The 20893-nt window shown below is 44.0% G+C and overlaps 1 long non-coding RNA gene across 1 annotated transcript in view; it reads right to left on the bottom strand.

Annotated features, from left to right (window-relative positions):
* Positions 1–7742: 7742 nt before the first annotated feature.
* Positions 7743–20893, bottom strand: part of LOC119843224 — a 98694-nt gene continuing 85543 nt past the window's right edge. Inside the window, exon 9 of the long non-coding RNA XR_006275768.1 lies at positions 7743–7983. This is a non-coding gene — a long non-coding RNA (uncharacterized LOC119843224). The remainder of the gene's footprint in view (positions 7984–20893) is intronic.

Genomic DNA, 20893 nt, shown 5'->3' with positions numbered 1-20893 from the left:
CAGTTCCAGAGTTAATGGAGCAAAGGAAGCAGAGACATTTGGAAATAAAACATGGAGGACTTCTCCTCTCTACTCAACTTCAAATAGCACCCAGGGGTGTCTTTGCAGGATGGAGGGCATCGGACGAGATATTTATTCTGTAACATTTCCCCCATACCCAGCATACCAACTAGGTCCCTGAATTACTGTTTTTAAATGAGTTTAAGATGGAATTCATTTCTGCGGTTGAAATTGCAGAATTCCACGTGCATCCCAAGGTTCCCCTTAACTCATCTCCTCACAGAGGAGAGTTTGTGTGAGTGAGTGAGCGAGAGAGGAGGAGAGGGATTTTTCTCCAACTGAAGAATCTGTGCAACTTGATGTTTTTCAGCTATAAGACTTTCAATACCTGGAAGTAAATCCTTCAGGTTTGTAACAGAGCTCAGCCCCTGCAGCTGCAGATTTACTCACCCAGCAGAGAATCGGGCCAAAAGACGTAAACATGAAAGATGTGACTGATAGCTCGAGGACATAACTCAAGCTCTCTCTGCCCTGCACTGCAGGGCACTTCCCAGGGAGAGACTCTCTTTGCTGACTGCCTGCTGGAGCTGCAGATCTCATACTCGAAAATGAGGAAATTCCTCCCTTGGAAGTTGAGGGAGGGTATAGACCAGGTACACACTAGAGGCTGGTATAGTAACCAAATGCACTTGTTATTGTAGGGCTAAGCTCATGTTATGGGCCTGGAGTTTTAGGGTTGCAAACAACTAACTGGCACATGGAGTTTGAAAAGAGCTAAAAGACAAAAGATGGTCCTGCTAAGTCAAACGTTGAGACACTTAACCTTGATATGAACCAGCAAACTCTAAAGAGGCTTTTATATAAAACTCACGGACAAAATCAATGGCAGAGCATTGCAACCATTGCCTGTGAAGTGAGACTCTGAATCTGTGAAAGGCCTTTATAGCCTCTCTTATGTGATGTAATATACAGTCCTGAGAAAAAGAGCTTAAGAAATTACCTAGATACACATTTCACACTCAAAGGCTTTGGGGAATGACTCCCTTTGAGTTTTCTACAGGGTCTCAATTCCTTTTCTTCCACTGAACTGGCACATATATCCAGCTACTGCCCTCGCTACTACCAGCAGTGTCCCAAGCTGCAAACCAAACCAAATCATACAGATACTTAATTCGCTCAAATCTCCAGCCCAGTTCCAGTTGCTTTGCAATGCTCTGGCAGTGCAAAGAAACCTAACATTGCTTTACCTGGAGAATCTTACCCAAACTGCCTCCTGGCCCCTAGCATAATGGCATGTCCAGGGACTAGAGGCCGTGTCTGGGCTTGTCATAACCCCCCTGCCCTCAGTCATCCCTGGCTGCCAGAACAATCCTTTGGGCAGCTGGTGTAAATTAAAGCAGCTTTAAAGCAGCATAAGACAGCCCCAGCAGCTCAGACCCAGGAAGGTGGTTTAGAGGTACCTCTGACTCCCTTCCCTCCATGGCCATCACCACCGCACAAACTTCTGGTCTGCCACTAATTCAGCTCAGCTTTTGCAGTGGATCTAACGGGGTTGGTGACGTTTCAAGTTTACCCAGATGCAGTAATGAAATCGGCATAACCTGCTCGAGCTCACATGTCCTTAAACTGGGCGACGAGGAGGTGGAGTTTTTGAGGGTTGATTATGTCTGGGATGGGCTTGATGCTTTAGGAGAGTCTCTTGGATTTGAAGGTTGGCTGCATGATGAAGTTCTGTGTTGATGAAAGGCAGGGAGGGGCCTGGGGGGGTGAGAACGGAACAAAGACTAAACATAAATAGGGCAGCACAGCACTCCTGCTCCTGGCTGTCACTGGAAGCTGCTAGACTCTATCAAGCTGCACTCACAATGGGCCACTCATAGATACTGAGGCCAAGGGAGGTCATCCACAGTCATTGCCAGTTATTCCTGTCTGATGGCTCATTGGTCATCTGAGTGTGGTGTCAATCCAGTCCCTAGCAGACAAATGCCCACAGAACAACAGTGCTCTGAATAGCAGTTTCTTTAGAGAAGTCACAGACTGAATGAATCCAAACTGCTCTCTTACTTCATGCTCAGAGATGATGAACCTAGCAAGGTGATGGAGGGAAGCTAGTGTATGGGTCAGCAGCTGGGTTTTGAATCTGGAACCTTTTGCATCACAGTTCTTTTACACCTAAGTTCCATTGGTGAGCAGCAGTAGTAGACTGTTATCCTTTAGTGCACCAACTACTAGATGGGGAAACAACATGCACTCTGCCAATATGTTACCCTGCGTTCTGTTGAGGGAGGCCATCTTCACTTTCTAGGCCTCCTGGGCTGACGATCTGCTCCAACCCAAAATTTACTTTAAAGAAAACATAAAAACAGTAAAGCTACAGTGAAATCCAGCCAAGTAAAGCAGAGCACTTGGGTTTTAAAGGAATAGCTTAAAGGGGAAGATGCAGCAATGTAGCCGATCAATATGACAGAGTTAATTACCTCTGTGCCTTCCCCACATAACTTGAGGTGTGTCTGAGGCTGCAATAACTGCTCTGGAATGAGTCTCCTGATTTCGCCATGCTTGGGCAACTGCGTGCACCTCCCCAAGGCCATTGGAAAGGCAGACAATAAGGATGCAGTTTTACCCTCAGGGATTTGGCAGGATTCTCAGATGCAGGGGAGAAGCGGTGCCAGCACACACACACACACACACACCATGGTGGAAAATCACAGCATTAGGCTGGGCTGCATGGTAGACTTAGAGAGAGGGGCTTTAAGAAATAAATCAAGCTTCTGTTTAGGGGTGAGGTCGCTCCTTTGAAGAACTCAAATACCAACCTTGAAGCCAGTTAAATTCCACTGAACAGGGATGAGTTTCACCATAGCAAACTAAGGTCTTGTCTCCACTAGAAAAGGTTTATAGGTATAACTGCAGTATAGGCCTGTTCCCTAGTGGCCAGAGCACCAGACTGGAGACTTGACTTCTATTCCGGGCTCTGCCACTTGCTGGGTGAACTTGGGCAAGTCACATCCCTGCTCTGTGCCTCAGTTTCCCCAACTGTAAACAGGGACAATGATACTGCCCTCCTTTGTAAAGTGTTTTGAGATCTATGGATGGAAAGCACTGCATGTGAGCTAGAGATTATTAGTATAGTGTAGTATAGATGGTTTAGTCCAACCATAAAATGCTTTTGCCAGTATTACTTACACTGGTCCCCCAGCAAAATAAGCTATAGCAGCAAAAGCACTTTGATGCCTGTGGAATTGTGTCTCCATTAGGGATTTTAATGGTATAAAAATGGTCATCCAAAATCACCCCCCCCAACCAACATTATTATATGAGTCACGTTTCTATGTAGACCTGGCGGGGATTGGAATAACAGGAGGAAACCACCCAGCTCAATCAATTTAAAGAGTCAGGTGGAAATATGATTAGTCTTTCCTTTCTAAACAAAACAGTGAGATAACCTTTTCTTTATCCCCCCCCAACCCCCTACTTTCCCTCCCAACAACCCCTAAACCATCTGACATTGCAATGCACTTTGCAAAGGTCATTTTGCAGTGTTAACTGCTGCATTTTGGCTTGGTTCATGGGCTTCTCCCCCCAAAAACCTAGTGGCAAAATCATATGACAGGCATTAGTACTCGGTGGGCAACCCCTCCCCATTCTCTCTTCTCTATCCCGGGCTCAGCCGCTTGCGAGACTGGTTTCCATTAACACGGGAAAAGCTAATAAGTCTCCTGATAAATCGGAGTGACCTGGATCATGCTGACTTGCTGGGGGAGAGAGAGAGAGTGTATTTCCTTCATGGTCCCTGACTAGCATTTCATCTTCACTTCACTGGCAAGCAACAAAAGGGGAGATTGTTTTCTCCTTTAACCCATAGGAGTGCCCCTTCCTATGTAGTACATGAAACACTCAGCACTCTCAAACTCCATTGACAGCTGTTTGGTGCCAGGGGAAAGTCTTTGGGAAGGGGGCTTCTTTTCCTTATTAAATAAATGGGGTGTCCGTTTCATTAACTGCAACCCATGCCCTGCGATGAAAAGGATTTACGGAATCAGACCCGTCGATGTAGGAGAGAAGAGACTGGTGGGCAACACAAGCTAGGTTCATTACCAGAAAGACAAGAATGATTGTCCTTATGCAGCATGGGCAGTGTTGTCAGCTCTTCTTAGTCTATATGATATGTGGTTGTTTTCTTAAAGCTCCAGCTCCAGGAATCATTTGAATATGTGAGAATCTCAGCTTTCATTAAAAAAAAGAGAGGACGGCTTCTAGCTCTCGCTGTTGTCGAGTAAAGCTTGAAAATAAATAAAATACAATACATTGGAAATGCAGATTTACTCATAATGATTTGAAGAGAAAGAACAGAAGGCCAATATAAAGAACCCCAAATGTATTTTTAATGCAATCTCCCAGGGCAGAGGGGTCAGTTTAAGCCAATCTCATTATTTTTAGGGGCCTGATATGTTTTCTGAGGTATAATATGTTTGGGGTTGGCAGTATTGTTGATGCTGGATTAGCCCTTGGCATAAGCAGTGCAGAAGACTACTTGGGTTCTCGTATTTTCAAGGCCCTGTGATCCTGCCTAATTGGCAGCTTAGGGTTCAATTCGGGTTCCATCTCTGGCAAGTGGACTGAAGGCACCATGCTCATTACCCCAGGCTTGCTTCACTGTGTTTGTTTGTTAATATCAGCCAATGCAATCCTTCATTCTAGCAGCACCAGCTGAATTCTACATTGTCTGGCCAATTAGTGCAGCAGCAGATTTTAAGCCTGGGAGCAAGACCCATTGTGCTAGGTGCTGCACAAACACAGACCAAAAAGATGCCCCCGCCCCCAAAACACTTCTGATCTAAGGGATGTTTTCTTCCCTCCCCAATTTTAATCTTATTTTATTCTGAGCCACTTTTCCGGGCCCCTTTTGTTGGCCTTTCTGTTTAAAGTAATTTTGTGCCTATCCAATGTTGCTTTTCCATCCGGATTTGACCACAATCCATTGAAAACATGCCAAATCTAGACATGTCTGCTTTGAAAGGGGTCTTTCACCTGGATCAGGCCCATTCTTACTGGAAAATGGGTTCATCAGCATTGTAACAGCTTTGGGTTTGAGCCAAAAATAATTAACACAATGGGGGGCATGGATGCTTAAAAAAAAGGGGGGGGCATTGTTCAGCTTGTAACAAAAGATGCAGAAACGCTAATTCTGTGCAGCTATACCTTTTTTCTGTGGATATTTAGCTCTCACAAGGCTTGGGTCCCCGTAGTCAATTTAGTATTTATCAGTATATCTGGGTCCAGTCAGACTATCCTCTCCTATCAACTCCTGGGTTATGTTTGCAGCACAATGACTAGTTTAGCAGTAGGACGCTCAGTGATGCTGCAGACATTACTCATGGTTGCGTCCTGGAACCCAGACGAGAACACTCATTTCACACTGCAACCATTCCCCCCCCCCCGACATTTTCTTTTATCGAGTTTCAATATAATAAACAAAGGACACGATATTACTTCACTGGCAAAGAGTCTGACTTATGCAGAAACAGCTTTAAATACTGGCAGACAGAGTGGCTTTTTCGCCATGCGCTGGCTAATCCGTTCGGAACAACATCAGCACTAATGGCTTCGAGAAATGGAAATTCAGATCCCTCACCTTAAAGAACAGTCGCAATTCATGCATTGCTAGCGCTCTTTTTTTTCTTGCAAACATAGTGAACTGACTCATCACAGTTGTTTCAAAGGAAATTTTTACAAGACATTCACATACTGTAAGGGGGCTGCCTCTCGAGCTTTCAGATTTAATCTCTGTAAAATGTGCCAATGTCTTTGGGTGGCAGTGTGGTGTACCAGATAGGGCACTGACCTGTGGGTCTGGAAACACCGGGTCTGTTCCTGCCTCTGCTACTGCTTTGCTGTGTAACCTTGACTAGTTACTTTACTTCCCTGTAGAACTGGTTGGAATTTTTTCAGCGAATAGTAAATTCACCAAAGTGCATTTTTGGGGGAACCAAAAATAATCACAAATTCAGGTTGAAGTTGGCAAATAGTTTCAGATGAAAATTTTTTTTTAAAAGTTCTTAATGGTCTGTTTCAACTATTTTCACCTTCCTCTGCAGGATGGAGCATAGGTCACTTGAGGGTTTAAACTAGTGTAAATGGTGAAGTCTCCGTAATTTGAAGTCTTTAAACCATGATTTGAGGACTTCAGTAACTCAGCCGAGGTTAGGAGTCTATTTCAGGAGAGGGTGGGTGAGGTTCTGTGGCCTGCAATGTGCAGGAGGTCAGACTAGATGATCACGATGATCCCGTCTGACTTTAAAGTCTATGAGAACATTTTGACTCTGTTTCAAAATGACATTTTGTTTAGAAATCATAGAATCATAGGACTGGGGGGGCCTCAAGAGGTCATCTAGTCCAGTCCCCTGCACTGAAGCAGGAGTAAGTATTATCTAGCCCATCCCTGACAGGTATTTGTCTAATCTGCTCTTAAAAACCTCTAGTGATGGAGATTCCACAACCTCCTAAAGTAATTTCTTCCAGTGTTTAACTATCCTTATAGTTTTTTCCTAATGTCTTGACAAAGATCTCCCTTGCTGCAATTTAAGCCCATGCCGTTGCATCTATTAAAGCAGGGTGGGCGGGAAGATAATAAAACACCCAGAAACAAAATGAAATGAAATGAAAACCTCAAGGAAAAAAAAAAGTCAGGTTCAACCAAACCAAAATATTGGGGGAGGAGGGTTTTGTTTTGGCCCCTGAACTGAAAAATCAGTTATTCACTAAACTTTACTGCTCTGTCCCTATGTCCCTTCCCATCCTTTGTCTTCATTATTTAGACAGTAAGGTTGCCCTTATTGGGTGGGATCTATGTTTTACTATCTGTCTGTATAGGGCTGAGCACTATGGGTCACTGATCTCATTTGGGGGTCATCAGAGCTAATGTAATACAGAAATTAATAATAGGAATGCATATCAATGTAAGGATGTGCCATGTGTTTGATAGTATTTTTGTATTTGCACAGATTATCAGTCAGACCAGATAGCATGACAGTCAGGTAAAGGAGACAAACAGAAGGAGACTTTCTCTTTTGTCAGTAACTCAAGTCAGTGTTCAATCCCACATCTCTGGAGCTGAAGGGCTAATAAAGATCATAACCATTTGTACTTACACGTCAACTTCATCTTAAGGTCTCAGAGAACCTCACCAGAAGTCTCACTTGACCCCTGTGGTGTGAGCTAAATTTCCCTATTTTGAGTGAGCTTTGCTGTGTAACTGGGCTCTCGTCCACCAGTGTGGCAGTTGAGGTTCAACCCTTCTCCACCCCGTGTAGGTGCAAGGCGAAACAGAGATAGCACCAGCACCTCCCATCCCAGTAAGTCACACTGGTGAAAGCACCATTTTGCACTGGAGCAGTGTGCCTCTGTGAGAGGTGAATCGACACCGTTACACCGCTGCACATTTCACTAGTCTAAACAAAGTGCAGCGAGAAAAAGTCCTTCCTGTTCAAAGAGCCAACACAAGACATGTGTACTACTTAAGTCTGAGTGAGTGAATGACTTTTCTAAGATCGTACTGCAAGGTCATTGGTAGAGCCAGGGCTAGCAATTTGAAGTCCTGAGCCCCAGTCCTACTGCTCTAGCTATGAACCGATACATCCTCCCACTGCACTTTCGCAACCCCTCCCCTCCACCTGGTTGCCTCACTGGAAAAACATGCCATTTTCCATAGGTGGGGGAGTTTTGAGTTACTAGGAACACAAATCATGATGACTAAAATGGCATTCCCAATTTATTTTATTTATAATTTTATTCCTTACTCCACATTTTCCATGTGTTTCACGTCTCTCGCGTCCATTCAGGACTTTACATGGAAATTTGGGCTCCTCTCCACTGGCTAATGTGTTGACGGCTTTATAAACAGTCTTGTTTCATTGTTTTCTCTGCATGTTTCTATCCCAAGGGTGTGTGACTAACGTTATGTTTGGTACAAGTCCGAGCATTCTGCAAGAGGGGGGAAAGGGAGGGAGAGAGAAAGGCAGCTATTAATGTGATAAGCTGGAGAAAATAAGGAACATAAAATTATTCAACCCCCAGCTCCAATAAAGGAAAATCTTGAGAGTCCAGTTAAAAAAAAATCTGGCCAAAGATAACAGGCCAGATTTTCCATGAGCTCCAGACAATGCAAAGAAGTGCTAGATAAATCACCTACACATAACTAGATTTTCCATCAGCTCCTGAAACACAACCCTTTGAATGAAAAGATATCCTTCTGCTGGTGGTAGTCGAAGGTTCTTTACTTTCTCTAAGGTACAGCCAATAGAAGGCACCATCACATGCACAGATGGGACACAATTGCTCACACCCTGCCCCCCCCCCAAACTGCCAGTGCAATTATTTTCTCAGGCTAAAAACCTGACTGCATGTATACGTGCAACTCAGGAATGCTCACTGACACTGTTTGCTCCTATACATTCAAGGTTTTGGGTGTGCAACAGTATGGATGCTGATTTACAGGCTGCTTTTGAAGATTTGCTGCAGTGTGTCTAATTACATTCAGAGGTTTTACTTAAAGTGATATCATCATTCAGCTCCTCAGTGGAGGGATGTTCATTTACACCAGCTGATCTCATAAACTTTTAATAATCTTCTTGTGAGTTCTTAATGACACCTTCGTTAATTAATGCTTTTGTTCGTTCTGTGAACAAATGTTTTGTTCAATGTACCTATCCCATACCTGCAGCACATGGGTGGAACACACACAAGATTATGATCTTTTCCTCACCCTTCCAACCTAGTAAGAACCAGCAATTGTTTGCAATGTGAATTTTGCCCGAGTAAGATCTGCAGGCTTTTCCCCTTAACATTTTTCCTTAACTTATACAATATCAGCACCAAGAGGGATATCCCTTCTGGAACTATGGAAAAATGGACTAAAATAAAAGCTGGTGGTGGTGGTGATGTTTCAGTAATCTAGGGCAGTGCAGTATCAAATCAGTGCTCAGCTCCTGAGAAAACCTTGCTAGCTGTGAAGATAGATACTGTAGTTAAGGTGATTTTCTTACATTAAGAAATAGGGAAAAAATAGTATTCTAAGGCAATGAAAGAGTGGGGAGGGGAGACTGAATTAACACATCTGGTTATGTAATTACATTCACTAAAAAGTTTACAATCCAAACTACCCATACGTAATTGATCAGACTATTGTGGTGTGTCACTTTCACTTACTCATATTAAGCAGTTGGTTTCACCTAGCTTCACCCGGGGCTAACCTTCGTTGTTGCCCTGCTACAGTATACTTATTAAAGCTGCAATTATGGGGTGACTCTTAATAGCAAGGTCTTGGTTCAGAGAAGGGGGGGAATGTTTCTGTAGCTCACATGTGACAATTAAAGATAATTTAAAATGTAAGTAATTGAGCTGGGTTTTTGGAAACTACTGGAGAGGTCTTGTCCCAGGCATCTGACAGGCACGGTGGTGTATTTTGACAAGTTTTGTGCAGATTTCCATTAAATGCCAAGGAGGAGTTTGATTTTCTTTGGCGTCACTGGTCAGGAGATGGTGCTTGTGAAAGGTCAGGCCTGGAAGACTCAGAAGGGGATGAAGGTGTTACTCAGATTCTATACCCTGGGGATCTAATTTCAATCTAAATCTTAAATCCCTCTCAGCCTCATGATTCTTGCCGCCTGTGTAATCTTCAAACTGCAGTAAATAGGGCCTGATCCACAGCCAATGCAAGTCTTCCCACTGACTTCCATAGGTTTGGTTCAGACCCATAGAGAGGCACCAGGAATGGTAGAGCTGAGAGAAATCATCCTCAGTTCTCTGAAGCCCTGGTGGGACCCAGATCACTGGCTTTTTTAAAATGAGTAATTACTGAGGCTCATAACATTTAGAGGTTTGGCTAAACACCCACATGTCTGGCTGATTTGCCATCCCCTTTCTGAATTCTCCAGAATCCTCGAGCCTGCAGAACTGGATGGGAAATCTCAACTGTCTCCAAAGATTTCCCCAAGTTGTGATAGATGTTGGAACATTCCCGAAACCACACCCTGAAACTTTTGGAGGTTCACCAGCCACTAGCAAACAGTTAAGTGTTATCATCAATTTTCAGCGCCTCAGGCTAGTGAGTGAAAGTTAGGGATTAATTTAGGGACCATCTTTAATTAAGGGACTGCCATCTGACCACAGGGATAGGAAGCATATGCTTGATAGACTGTTTGCGTACATACTGTTGCCTTGCTCTTCCTTGACTTCTGTCTTCTCTCTCTTTCTTCCTACAAAGCTCTTACATGACCTACAGGTACCCATTTAAGAAACCAGAATTGTAAGTGTATAATGTCTTTCAATATACAAGGGCTTGGCTTTTTATTTTACTGTGATGAAAGATCATTGACATAAGGCATTACATATGAGGCAAAATTATAGGATTTTTAAGGGTTTTTTTAGATTGATTTCAAGTATGACCCAATCACAGCCCCCATTTTCATGAAGCAGCCATAGCTATGCGCGTATATAACACAAAGCATGTTACAGTGATCCAGAGAGATATGGAACACGTATCATGGAGTGTCATGCAGACAAGACTATGGCTTCCCACGAGTTGTTCTGACAAATGCCACCGCATTGACCAATGCAGCAGCACTCACAAGCAGCCATATCCCAGCGTCCCTACAATCTGACAAGTGAGGTTTATAGTAACATCATATGGCTGTCTCCACTGTGGCTGGAAGGGGGTCTTAGAGACTCAGATGTATTTGTTAGAATTGTACATTTACAGATCTTACAATGTTGTGCTACACTGGTAAAGGAAGGAGAAAAGAAAGCAATATGTAGCTAGTTTTTAACACCAGCATTTGGATAACAGGTATTGATTGTGCTAAATCTAATCCAACCTTCTCTACATTTGTCTGTGCAGAGTTGTTGTAGAATATTTTGGGGGCAGCCTTTTTTATGTTTTTAAACACATAACACACAGGAAAATAACACACTATAGAAACTTGGCAATGGATTAGTTTGGAGTAGCCAAGTTGGGCATGGAAAAAAAAATTTGACAATAAAAAGTTGTTTCTAGCCAAGTTTTAAGTGAGTACACAATACATACCTTTTTTTTTGCCTTATTTATTGGCCAACTTGGCTAAGGGCTCATGGAAAACAGGGAAATGGAATTATTTTAATTTTTGCATGATCTTTTTTGACCAAGCAGAAGTTCTTATAAGCAATAATTTAATTATGGCAAAAGAGGAACATAGACATCGCTTTAGGGATGTACCATAGCAAAACCTACTTTGTGTACTGTACTCAAATCCAAGATTCATTTCAAAGCCCCGATGATCGAATGCTATTGCTATTTATGATTATTTTAAAATTATTTATTGTAAAGCATGTCATAAGGAGGAAAATTACTGGTGCTGACCACATTTCCAAACAGGCTAATTGAAATCTGAATATTGAACATTTGCTTACTAAACCTAGTGTGTTTTGTTATGCTAGGATCAAAAGAGATACTTTTAAGTTAACCAGCGGCTTTTGAAATGGACAGACATAGCTGTCTCTCTTCCGGCGTGCTCTTTGCATGGCAGCTATTCTCCAAGATGGCTTCAGGCTGCCGTAACATGTTTCCACATATTTTTGTCTTTTCCCTGAGGTATTTCAGGTGGATTGTTGATTAAGAGCAAATTCCTTGCTGACGTAGGTTGGGTATTTAACATCCCTGGCATGGCGCTTACTTTTGGCTTGCCCAGTGCCTTGGAATTTTTATGAGGACATGCAGTGTAAAAAAAAAAAATGAAATGAAATGAAATGAAAAAAACTGTTGTTTTTCCTGAGCAGATTCCTAGACTTTTGTAGCTTGGAATCAGGTCTTCCAAAGATGCTGGGTTTTCTGTGTACGTGGCTACGCTGGGGATTTTGGAACCATTTTAGCTATGTAGCTGACCCACTGCAGGCCCCTATTGTAGATTTGCAGCAACAGCTTCAAAAGTTGCTTGCACAAATGCAGCTAATGCTGATTGAAACATCGGACTGGATTGGGGAAGGGATCAACTCTGCAAATAAATAGTTACAAAACTAGGAGCTCACACGGGAAAGTGGTCCCCTATAGAGGTCCATACTCCAGGACCTTCCTTCCTTTTGAAGATGCTGGGCATTGTACCATACGTATTAGAGATCTCCTGAAAAGCTTGATGTAGGAATGTAAGCACTGCCAGAGTGGATCAGACCAGCAGTCCATCTAGCCCAGTCTCCTCTTGTCAACAGTGGCTGGCTCCAGATGCTTCGAGGAAGGTGCAGAAAACCCTGCCCCTGAATAAATCCTGATTTCCAGAAATGTTTTGCAGGTTGAAATTTCTGGATAAAAAATGCAGCCTTTCTTGGCATTCATTTCTGCTAGGACAGAGATTATAACATGACAGCAGAGGAGAGGAAAGGCTGAGTGCTGACAAACTGGCCTCCCATCTGAGATAAAGAAAGGAGCAGTTGGGAGAAGGACATGGCAGTATAGGGCTGAGAGAAAGAGCTGGAAGCCTTTGAAACTGTTAGGTTTCGGTGCCAATTTTTTTTCTCTCTAAGACAGGAGAAACCCTGGAAACAGAGCAGGAAGAAAGGCTACAGTTTATACTACAGAAACCAGTTAAATAAGCACAATCATCTCCTGAGCTGTCACTTGCTGACACAAGGCCATTCTTTTTGACAAGTGCTGGTCAAAAATTGTCCATCTAAAATAATTCCCAAGGGAAAATGGTCTTTTCTGACTAAGTGAACATTTTTAGTTTTTTTTCATTTTTAAACCTTTTGTCAAAAAAACACAACCCCCCCCCCCCCCAAATAATCAGTTTCCATTTTGCCATTGGAGAAAAGTGTGGGGAGCAAAAAACCAACAAGTTTTCAGTTTGGGCTTCTTTTTTTCATAGAAAAAAATTCAAAGGCAATTTTGAGACCAACCCCCCAAAAAATGTCTCAAACTTTTCCACAGAAAACCATTGGCATTTTTTGCCCAGCAATATTTAACACCAAAGCACTGCAGGTAGCTTCCCAGCCCACATCAGCTGTTACAGGCAAACAGCAAGTTAATGGAAACCATTTCTGAGCAGATGAGAATCACCCAGCTGGCTGTCATGACTGTTATGTGAAAACCCACAGACAGGCGTCTCCAAACCTTGAGTCTGGCACAGGCTGGCACACCACATAAACAGAGCAGCCAGCCCTCTGGGAAAACTTCATTGCCATCTGTTTACTTGTGTCAGTGGGGAAGAAGTTGCAACATGGCAAACCTCGTCAAGTTCCACATGTATAAGGCAGGTGAGGTCATTCCTAATTATACCCTTGGTAAGGATTTTCATGAACTAACATACCTAGCACATGAGAAGTCCACGCTGTGTAGTTTATGCAGCATTTGTTAGCGAGTATGACCGGTTAGACGTCCTACCTAGGCCCAAGCAATGATATGGATGGGAACAGTCAACATGATGAAAAGGAGGACTTGTGGCACCTTAGAGACTAACAAATTTATTTGAGCATAAGCTTTCATAAGCTACAGCCCACTTCATGATGAGTAACTATCCATTCAGAGACACTGAAGTCATCTTTAATTTAGCAGGTAATAACTTGATTTTTGACATATGCAGCAGCGAGATGGGTTAAAATGACATAGCTGACATGAGACACTATATTAGATTTTATTAGCATTGTATGTATGGTGGTAGTCCTACTGCATTTGCATGTCATAATAATAACTCAGATGAATGCATTAAGGGAAATACCCCCCAGGTGAGACCACTGTAATTGTCTGGTCCCTTTGCAAACACACAGGAGAGTGGGATTTTCTTGAAGAGAGGGAGTGGACAGCGGGGACTCAGGAGACTCAGGAGAAGAAGTGGGTTTGCCATTGACATTGCCCAAGGTCATCCACCCTCTGTTTACTCTCCTACTCTTTGCTTGTTTACACTGCAAGTCTATGGGAAAGGAACCATCCCTTACTATGCGTTCATACAGGGCCTAGCACTAAAAACAGCATGTAGGGACCCATTACAAATAAATTAAAGTATTAGTAACACTTCTGCAGTCTTCTTTCCTACACACTGACTAGCCATGATCTGCCCGCAATTATCTAAGCATTACACCACCGCTCAGAGGTACATAAGCATTTTACACCAAGGGCAATTGAAAAATACTGAGGCTAAGTGACTTTGCCCAATATTACACATTGACCCTGTGGCAGAGCTGGGAATGGGACCCAGGAGTCCTGACACCCAGCCACACGACCATGTATCCCTCCCTCCCTTAGTGTCTCCAGAAGTTTTATGAAATCCTCAGAAGATTATGCAAGAATGGAAGGGGACTATGTTTGTGGGGTTTTTTTTACAAATCCCAGAACTCATCCCTGTGCTGTACTGTCAAGCTCTATTCTTAGCCTCTGCTACTCTCTTGTTTGTTTGCTCGTCCCAGGAAACCACCCAGCAGCCTTTCGGGGTTTGGTTTGATCAGATGCAAAGAATCTCACCCAAGCGTGAGAACCTCATGACATCAGTGGGACAGGCCACCCTGTGCAAGGATTCTGGAATCTTCCTGCTCTTAATTGTTAATGAAGTTACCTTCAGCAACATGCAGGAGTTGAGAGAAATGGCTTTAAGACATGATCCCACATGTTTGATGGCATTTCTTGTGACTTTCTTACTGCATTCATTTCTGTGCTGTTGTTACAACCCCTCCGGTTGTATTATTGACAGAGAATGAAACTGGGCTCACTAGCTCCAATGCCCAGACATCTACACTTGAGCGAAATAACTAACTCCATTAGCTGGGGACAGCAGCAGGTGGCCATGCTCTGTGGATCAGTGACAGAAGGGGACCCAGATATACTTGGCCGGTGTATGCTATACAATCCTGCTCTCCCGCTGGACATGAGTTTCTTCAGCCTGCCTGATCTGAATGTATAACCAGGAGACCTGTTCAGTTCAGCTTCTCCAGACACCTGAGCGTGAGGCTTCCTGTAGTTCCCATACAGGGCTCCAACCCATGCATAGCTCAGCACAAGCCATTCCCCACATTTCTTATGATAAGGCATGCCACAGAGTTTAGTCCCTGAGCTATCTCTGTCCTACACAAGGCTGCTGTTGGCTGCACTGGATAGTCCTGGAAATTAAGCATTGCCGGGGATGCAAAATTGCAGAGCTGCTGCTATGGCAAACAGTGTTAAAGGGGAGAAGGCTGTGTCAAACTCCTGCTCACTTGGTGGCCCTGGTCCATGTTACATACCTGGGTATCAGAATGCTGAGTCTCTCCCATGCCTTCATTGCAGAAATGGAATAAGGTGGGGAAGGATGTGATGGGGGGAAGGACACCCAGTTTAGAGCAAGCGGTAGGGAAGAATTGCCCTTCCTTTGATGGTGCTAGTCCCAGAACCAAAGGGCCTAATTCTCCTGTGTCCTCATTTACGCCTGCAAACTAGATATAACATGCTATTAAATCAGCTCAGAGTCACTTTGCCCTGGTATAAATGACAGCACAAGCTACAAGGCCATGGTGTGTCAGGCCCTCTGTGTCGCTAATGATGGTGACGAGCTCAGTACAAATGTGGATAGGTCTGAGAGAGACAAGCAGATGAAGAGAGACAGACAGCCATAGATCTAAAAAGAAAAGGAGTACTTGTGGCACCTTAGAGACTAACAAATTTATTTGAGCATAAGCTTTCGTGACCTTCAGCTCACTTCATCGGATGCATTCGATGCATCCGATGAAGTGAGCTGTAGGTCACGAAAGCTTATGCTCAAATAAATTTGTTAGTCTCTAAGGTGCCACAAGTATTCCTTTTCTTTTTGCAAATACAAACTAACACGGCTGCTACTCTGAAACCAGACATAGATCTAGTTTACACTTTCCCCCTTGTCCTTCTGCATTTAAGGTCAGTCCCTGGAGAATGCACCTAGCATTCCTCAGAGTGGGTTAGGGGGTGCGCAGCATCTCCCAGGAGGCTGCCCCGAGAAAGAATCGGGGCCTTTAAAAAGCAACAGGACATAAACCAGTTTGTAAGGTCCTGCCTACGTTCTTCTGGAGGGGATTTTCAGTGCATAGCCACAGCTAGGATTCACTAAAGCCAAGGCCCCCTCCTATGGTGTTTCCTGATCACTGCACCACCCAGAGCCCACAGCTCCACGCCCATCTGCAAAATCAGCAGCTAGAGCTTGCTCAGGGCCTGTTGACTCACCAGAACACCTCAGGATGTGTAATCGTGGCGTCCTCATAGCAAAAGCTATTTTTGTCTCCCAAACAAACAGAAGGCAACTTTGATGACGTGGATGAAAAATGGCTTTGTGGCTTCCCCAAAGGGAAGCCTTGTTTCAGTCTAACGTGAGGCAGCGATCAACAGCCCCTCTCTCTTTGATTTGATGGATCCTAGAACCAGCTTTATCCAAAAGCTACTGACAAATACCCATGTGCTAACCTCAGGAAACCTAACTCAGAAAGGCTGGCTGAGATCCTAGTGTAGCTGAAAGCATCTTGAGGCCTGGCCAGCCTGAGCAGAGCATTCTGTTGTTGTTTCTTAAGAGCGCGATTCATTAAATCCAGGAGTTGGGCAAAGTTCCTTTCTTTTCATCAGGCCAGTGTACTCCTTTGCTCTGGCTACTATGGAACGGTGGGTGGGGTAAGCAAACCTTGGAAAATAAAACTTATTTGGCATTGCTGCATTTCATTGTGGGAAATGGTGTTTGCCCAGATTTTATTCAGCTCTGATCTCTTCCAGCCACATAGGGTTTGTTTTAATGATAGGGGAGTTATAAGGACCAATTTTTTCCTGATGGTTTTATAGATAATATTTATAATAATGTTTAGTTCTTATACAGCCCTTTCTATCCACATGTCTCAGAAGGCTTTAGGGAAGGCCAGTAATAATATCATTTCCTATTTAAACCTGGGGAAACTGAGGCTCAGATGGTTATGGTGATGTGCCCAAGGTCACCCAGGAGCTCAGTGGCAGGGGCAGGAATCATGCTCATGTGCCCCTATATCCCCTTAGACCAAAAATTTTCCATCAGCTCTAGTTTGGCTCATAAATAAAAATCCCCGGTTCAATAGTGGTGTAATGGCTGAGAAGTGAGAAAGCAGGGAGCCTATAAAGATCCGGTGGAAGGAGGGTCCAGTAGTTAGAGCTACAGATTGGGATGCAGGAGACTTGAACTCACAGATAAATACATTGAAGACTTGGAGCCACTCAGATACTGGGTTGAAGGGGGCCATTCCAGAACCTAAGCTATCTACAGAGAGACAATGAGACAAAGGTGTAATTTGACTGTAGAAACAGTAAAGTGAAGCTTAATCAAACTTATCTGGGGCAGCTGGCATGAAAAGAGGTTTCGCTGCTTGACAAATGATTAGACTCCCCTCCCTTTTTCTAGACTAGACCCGAGAGCTGAACCAATTGCCCGAACGCCTGGTTTCCTCAGCACCAGTCTCGGGAGGGAGGGAGGGTGAACCCACCAAGTGAGCTACCAAATCAGCTGTGGGGAGACATCCAACCCACCCGTCTCAGGTTCTTGCCGATTTCAGAATCGTTTGGGGAAAGCCTGCTGCATCTGGAATTGTTTGGTCTGGATTGGGGGTAAGGGGGGCTTTTTGTTTGGCTTGGGGTTTCCCCCCCCCCAATTCAGTGCATTCACCTTTCAAAGAAAAGCTCCGCCTCCATTAGGAAATGATATCATTCGTTTTGCACGGTGGCTGCGGTGACAAAAGACAGCGAGGCTGAGACAAAGGCAACTGGCCGACTACGTTTCTCGAGCGCCCAGTGGTAACAAGTAATAGGGACGATCCAGCCGCCGTCATGAGCTGTCTGTCGTCACGATCATGCTCTCGCTGAACTCAATGGTGAAAATCGCATTCATTTCAACAGCAGCAGAGCCATGAGCTCTCTGTTACTGCCTCTTGCCCATATGGGTGGTGCAGGGGGACATGCACGTTTTGCAGCGAAAACCTATTTCCCCCTCGGATAAGCAGTTCCGGGGCTAGGAAATCAAAATAGTCATTGAGGATGGGCCCAATCCAAAAACTCAGCTTGAATATACCAGGAACAAAGTTCTGTGCTGCACTTTTAAGTGGCACAGCACAGAACTCACAACCCGGGGAGCTCAGGAAGTTATGATCATTCGAAGCTCATTTTGTACCCTGCAGAACTTGGGCTGCTCTGAGGACCAAAGAGAGCCCCAACACAATTTAGACAGCTCTGGGCACCTATCTAAGTTAACAGCAGCCTTGCAGTGGGCATCAGTGCTGCCCAGGATATACTTAGTGTCCCACCCCCAACATGCTCCCCTGCCACTGGCACACCCACTTTTCTAAGGTTTGTGAGGGGATTTTTGCAAACGGAGCTTTTGCTCCCTTTTATACGATTTTACCCTTTCACCTGGCATAAACGGACTGGAGTGGGGGTGAGGATCTGAACCCTGGCCTTTGGAAATGGTCAACTCCAGCTAGAACCTTGTGGAAGGAGGGAGTCTGTTCATTGGTTTCAGTGGGCAGTGGAATCTTACAACTTAAATCAGATTCCTTAGGAACATACCTCATGTAACCGGCAGATGCTCAGAAGGATCCCACGGCAGGGAATTTTCAGGGGTAATCATTTGTAAACGTTTTTAATTTCTGACCAAAGGTCCATCTAACCCAGTATCCTGTCTTCCAACAGTGGCCAATGCCAGGTGCCCCAGAGGGATGCTTTGGTTTGTTGTTCCCAAACATTGAAATGGAAAAAGCTGGAAGAGTTCAAACTCCAGGTAGAGAAATGGCAGAAAAAATATCACTCGAGCCTCCTTTTTTCATCTCCTTTAACCTTAGCCATTTACTAGGACCATGTGTGAGGCAACAGGAAATAAAAGGAGTACTTGTGGCACCTTAGAATTTGTTAGTCTCTAAGGTGCCACAAGTACGCCTTTTCTTTTTTGTGAATACAGACTAACACGGCTGATATTCTGCAACAGGAAATGTAATATACAGGGAATATTATATTATGAATATTATGTCTAGGTTAAGATGAATCAGATTCCAGAGACATGCAATAATCCCCTTCTCCCAGCGCAGATGCTGGAGGGGAGAGGTGTGTGTACTTTTAACAAGTGGACTGATGCAAGGAGAAGCATTGCTTACCAAGAAACAAGCCCCAGGGAAAGCCACATTGACTTGCAAGCCAGGACAGAAGGTGTGAATCTGGTGAGTTAATTTAACCCGCCAAGTTGGTAATATTTTATGTTAATTGCTGTATGTTAAACCAATACGCAATTTGGTCAGCAATGCTGCCAGCATGTGGGAAATGACAGACAGTGGGTATCCTGCAATCAGAATGGATTTGGGCAAAACCCCCCTTTGTAATAGGAAAGAACAATTCCCAGCATGACAGAAATTACTGTGTAAAATTCTATGGCCTGTGTCCCACAGGAGGTCAGACTAGATAATCCCAGTGGTCCCGTCTACACTTAAAATCTGTATACCCAGATCCAGAACATAGGCGGCTCCTTGCCTTCCAGGAATCCAGAGGAACCTGGTCCCAAACCAGGTCTTGCTAGCTTGCACAGAGGAGAGTAATGAAGTGCTGCATTTTGACAGGCCTCCCAAGAAGAAACTGCTCACACCACCAGAAATAAGCCGTGTGGTATCCTGAGTTCTCTCTGGCTAATGGCAGACACCTGGGACCTGGAAGGAAGGAGCCGAAGCAGGAAGAGAAAGGCGGAAAGGGACTGAGATTAAAGAAGGTTGGAAAGAAGAAGTCATATTTCACTTTCCTGCCGTTCCTTAACCTGCCTATACATGATCCCGTATGTTCAATATATGCTTCTGATTCCAGGTTTCCATACGCCCTACCCCAAATAAATCCCTGCACCCTGGAATCTAGCTCTCTCCATTTGTGTTGGTAAGAAAGAGAAAGAGGAAAGAAAATAAAGGGTGGGGGGAAGCAGGCACTGAGTCTTTTTAGGGGCCTTGATTGTCTTTAATGATCTTTATAAATTTCACATACTAGCTGATAACATGTGGGTCTCATTTATATCCCATTCACCTCTGAACTGGATGACTGATAAACATGCTTCCAAATGCAATACTGCTCTGTGACTGCTCTTGATTTTAAAAACAGTTTGAATATAATGAATGCAAGATCCAGAATAGCTCCAAACAGCCCATCTGCCACTGGGTGATTTCAATTTCAGGCAGCATGTTCCACCTTTTTAAAAGTGCCTCTCTCCTTTCTTGAACTGTACGGATCAGTTCCTCAGCTGGCATTTTAGTGATGACAGTGCAAGAGGTTGGCATGTTTTTATTATCTCCACCACTGCAGCTGGTTGAAATTTTTTCAACAAAAAAAGCTTTTTCCCCCCTCTCTTTTTTGACAAAAAACAGGGTTCCATCAAAAATGAAATTTTTCATGGAAGCAATGTTTTTTTATCAAATAACAAACCCGAACATATTTCAATTTCTAAAATCCAAATTGTTTATAGGAAAAAAATTGATGAGTGTGAAAACTTTTTTTGTTTTGGAAGAAATTTTTAATGGGGATGGGGGGAGCCCGTCCTGCTCTAACACCACAACAGGCCCGCCCAGAGGGGGAGGCAAGTGGGGCAATTTGCCCCAGGCCCCCGCAGAATACTATAGTATTGCAACTTTTTTTTATGGAAGGGGCCCCCGAAATTGCTTTGCCCCAGGCCCCCTGAATCCTCTGGGCGGCACTGCACCACAGTGGTAATGCAAGCTTCCTCCACGTCACCCCACCACTACCACTGCTATGCCTCAGCCCTGTATGGGCTCCAGACATCAGAGGGGAATTCAGTTTGCATGTTCTAGTTCTTGGCCTCCTCATTGAGATGACAGTGGTGGTAGCATTGTGACAAACTTTAGTCTATCCAGGATTTGGGTTGAGACACCAGCTCATGTCAAACTGAAG

The sequence above is a fragment of the Dermochelys coriacea genome, chromosome 14 (assembly GCF_009764565.3).
Source record: "Dermochelys coriacea isolate rDerCor1 chromosome 14, rDerCor1.pri.v4, whole genome shotgun sequence".
Lineage (NCBI taxonomy): Eukaryota > Metazoa > Chordata > Testudines > Dermochelyidae > Dermochelys > Dermochelys coriacea.
This window is presented reverse-complemented; position numbering and strand designations above follow the sequence as displayed.